A 4,184-nucleotide genomic window follows, 5' to 3' on the forward strand; every position below is an offset into this window, starting at 1 on the left:
AACATATATTCATCAGGTGTACTCTTCTTTGGCTGCATATAACTTACTTATTTGCCCATGTGTCCATGTGTATTAGTGCCTGCTACGATAAAGAATTGCACTATCAACCTAAAGGTATACGCTTCAAATCCAGAAGCTGCTCTGAAGGAAGAAGGACAATCTTCTCCCACGCAGTTCATGGCCTCTAACAACCGGTTACGAGTCAGTTCAGCTACAAGTCAGTTACAATTCAATGCTACAGAACAAATCACTGCTAATGCAGGATTCTGTCCGTTTACCATGATAATGTTTATTGTTGTTATCTGTGATTCTCATGCACCCAAATCTTCCTTTTCTTTAATGTTATGATACGGACGACCCACTTTTTGTGTGTTATCCTTCCCTTTGCCCATTTAATACGTATCTTCTTATCTAATTGGTGATTGTCTCTCATCTCTTCCCTTATTCTGAGTAACTATCCAAGATTGCCTTTTTCCTGTAATATTTTCTTAACTTTTGTAATAATGGATCTGTGCACTCTTTGTCCTGTGGGTGATTTCTTTAACAGAGTATAATACCCTCCAGGCTTAGTCATGCTATGAGGCGTTTTGCAATTTTTGTTGCTGCTTCTCATTTTTCTGAGAACCTTCCAACCAGAGGGGCTTGTATTATGACGCTACTTTCAGTAATATTTTTCTGTTATTCATGGTTTTCCAAGGTCTGTTATTTAAGAAGTATATAGTCAGTAAATAGAATGTGCAGTCTATGAAGTATGGATCCAGGAAAATTGCAAATTGTGAAACATGAAGTGGAATGTATACAGATCAATGTCTTATGTATTAATGAGTATTGATCATTTTGAATTCAATAATCATATGATCTCTTTTGCCAGAAATGACAAATTGAAGAGGAATGGTGGCCATTTATGATAAAAACATTTCAACACAATTCTGAAGTATAATTCTGTGATTGATAGGATAGTATTCTGTACATACAAAGAAGAAATTCTAATACAGCTATATTCAAACATATGTGTATAAAAACAAAAAGACCCCAAACACATGTATCAATTTAAAAACTAAAGATGAAAAACTTGAAGATTTCTACTCAAATTTGCAATCTGAATTTGATTAAACATGTAATCAAGGTGCACAAATAGTAGTTGACTAGAATGCAAAAGTTGGAAGTAAATAAGAAGGACGAATATTTGGAAAACATGGACTTAGTGACAGAAACAAAGCTAGAAATTGAAGGAGAGAATTTTATGCAATCATTTGCACAAGGATTAATTTACCACATATAACTTTAAAAAACCCTCATAAATGACAAGTATCAACATAGACCTCACCTGATGGAAACCACACAGGAATCAGACTGAATATATCAGTGGAAAGAGGTTATTAGAGAAGATCAGTTTCAGCAGTGAACACCAACCTGGGGTTGACTACGGAGTAGATCATCAACTACTCATATGCACGTTAAATAGAAGCTGAAGAGAATGAAATCAAGTCAATATTGTTGTTGTCAGGTGCTGTTGAGTTCATAGTGACCCTGTGAACAACAGACTTAAACCCCATCCTACCCTGTGCCATCCTCATACTTCCTGACACATTAGAGCTCATTGTGGAAGTCATCATGTCAGTCAACCTGGTGAGGTCTTCTCCCTCACCAGCCCTCCACCCTTTCCAGCATCATGTCCTTCTCCAAGGAACAGCACCGCCTAGTAACATGCCCGAAGTACGTGAGGTGAAGCCTCATCATCTTTGTCTCCTGAAAGCACTCTGGTTACATTCTAAGGCGTATCTGTTTGCTTTTTTGGCTGTCCATGAATTTTCAGTGCTCTTCTCCAACACCACAGCTCAAAGGCATCAATTCTTCTGTCGTCTTTACTCATTGTTCAGCTCTCAGATGCATAGCAAGTGATCAGAAAGACCATGGCCTAAATTAGACACACCTTAGTCCTGAAACTGACATCATCACACCTCAATAACTTGGAGAGGTGCCTAACTGCAGACTTTCCCAGTATAATACATCTTACATCTTCTGATTCTTTTTTTAAATTGAGATTTTATTGTAAGTTTATAAAGAACTTGGATTTCCACTCATTCAATTGTTGCACAGTGAGCACTGCAATGGGCTCTTGTGCGTCAGGAAGTGTGGGGATGGCGCCGGACAGAACAGGGTTCAGATCTTTTGTTCACAGGGTCACAATGAGCTTTACTTGATGTGATGGCACCTAACAACAGCAACAAATCAGTAAGTAGGCAACATCATGATAGATGCAGAAAAGATTGAAGTTTTCAAGGACTTCATTTTTTATTTATTTTATTTTTAATTTTTATTGTATACTGGTTTACACACACAGATCATAAAGTTCATATGCATTGTTTTTCACAATCCCTCCCTTCACCCATCAAATTGTGTGACCCTATATTGAAGCCCCCCATTGGATCCTCATTTATACAATCATTCCTTGTTTTAACTACATAAACTTTGTTTTGTACAATATGCATTACTGTTGACCTATTCGTTTTATCTTCCAGTCTCAAGTCCCCATCACTCCTTCCCTATTCCTCCACTCACACACCCCGCCCCGCATCGCCCCCACTAATCTCTGCTGTTCTGGTGATTCCTCTTCTTCTTCCCCAGCCCGACTCCCCTCCCTTTCTGAAGAATTATATCTTGTTCCTGTTTGCTAACTGCAATGCTGTCTTTATCTAGATCCTTCTCTGGCTGGTCCTCCCCTGACTTGGTCCTTGTAGTGTTCTTTGCCTATTCAATACATTTCTATTCTTCATTCTATTGTCACAGCTGTGGTCCTATGCAGTGCTTGTCCTTTTGTGAATTATTTCACACAACACTCTATATTCTCCTATGTTGTGTCGTACTTCAGGAATAGTTCCATTGTGTGAATATGCCAGGTTTTCTATCCATTCATTTATTGATGAGCATTTGGATTGTTCCATTTTCTTTATATCATGAGTATCATTGCTATGAACATGTTGTATTGTTGTAAGTTGCCATCTAGTATGACTCAGTGATCCTATGAACAAAAGATCTGAACCCTGTCCTGTCCTGTGCCGTCTCACAATCCCTGACCCTCTCAAGCCATTGCTGCAGTCACTGGGTCAATCGCCTTGCTGAGGATCCTTCTATCCTTTCCTTACCATCACCTTTCCAAGTATGATTCCCATTCCTAGGAATAGCTTCTCTTGGCAATATGCCCAAAGTATGAGATGAAGCTTTAGCATTTTTCCTTCCAAGGAGCACTCTGGTTGCACCTTCTCCAAGGACTGTGTTTGTTCCTTTGGCAGTTCATGGGATAGTCAGTACTCGTCTACAAGACCACAGTTCAGAGGCACAGTTCTTCTGGAATCCATGTAGCCAGTGATTGACAAGGCCATAGGCTACTGTTTTTTGCCAGGAAGCCAGCTCTGATTCATGTCATGTTCTGTATGGCAGAACCCAAGGTTGCATGGCCTTGCACAAACTGCCTGCTTTGTTCCATTGTGACTGTTGGACAAATCTACCTCACTGAAACTTTCCCTCGTTTTGTCTAAGCTTGCTCTTTTCCAAATATGACATCCTTTTCTAGCAATTGAACTTACCTGATAACATGTGCAAAGGAAGTGAGCTAGCGTCCTGCCGTCCTCTCTTCTAGAGGGTATTCTGGCTACGGTTCCTCTAAGGATGATTGGTCCTTCCAGAAGACTACGGTGTACTCACCATCCGTCACCAGTAACACACGTTGGGTGTGCTGGATTGGTGCAAATGTTTAAGAGCTTAACTACTGGCCAAAAGGTTGGGTGTTCAAATCTAACCTCGGGATGCCTTTGAGGAGAGGCCTGGTGGTCCGCTTCCACCACTCACAGCTATGAAAACCCACTGAGATATTTCTGCTCTGCATATGTAGGTTGTCACTGAGCTGGAATAGGCAGCTAATTATTTAAAAACAAACAAAACACACAGTTTCAATACATCAATTATTTTTCTGTCTTCCATTTTCACTCCCCAACTTGTGCAGTTACATAAGGTCATTGGAAAGATCATGGTTTGTGCCAAGTGCATCTGCGTTCTTGAATGATAACTTTGTTCTTTAACACTTTAAGGAGCTTTTTGTAGCAGATGTTCTCAATACAGTGTCATTTGATTTCTTGATTGCTACTTCCATGGGTGTTGGCTTTAGATCCAAATAACATGAAATA

Source organism: Elephantulus edwardii, unplaced genomic scaffold (genome assembly GCF_000299155.1).
Source record: "Elephantulus edwardii isolate Elephantulus edwardi_28Jun2011 unplaced genomic scaffold, EleEdw1.0 scaffold00024, whole genome shotgun sequence".
In the NCBI taxonomy this organism is placed as follows: domain Eukaryota; kingdom Metazoa; phylum Chordata; class Mammalia; order Macroscelidea; family Macroscelididae; genus Elephantulus; species Elephantulus edwardii.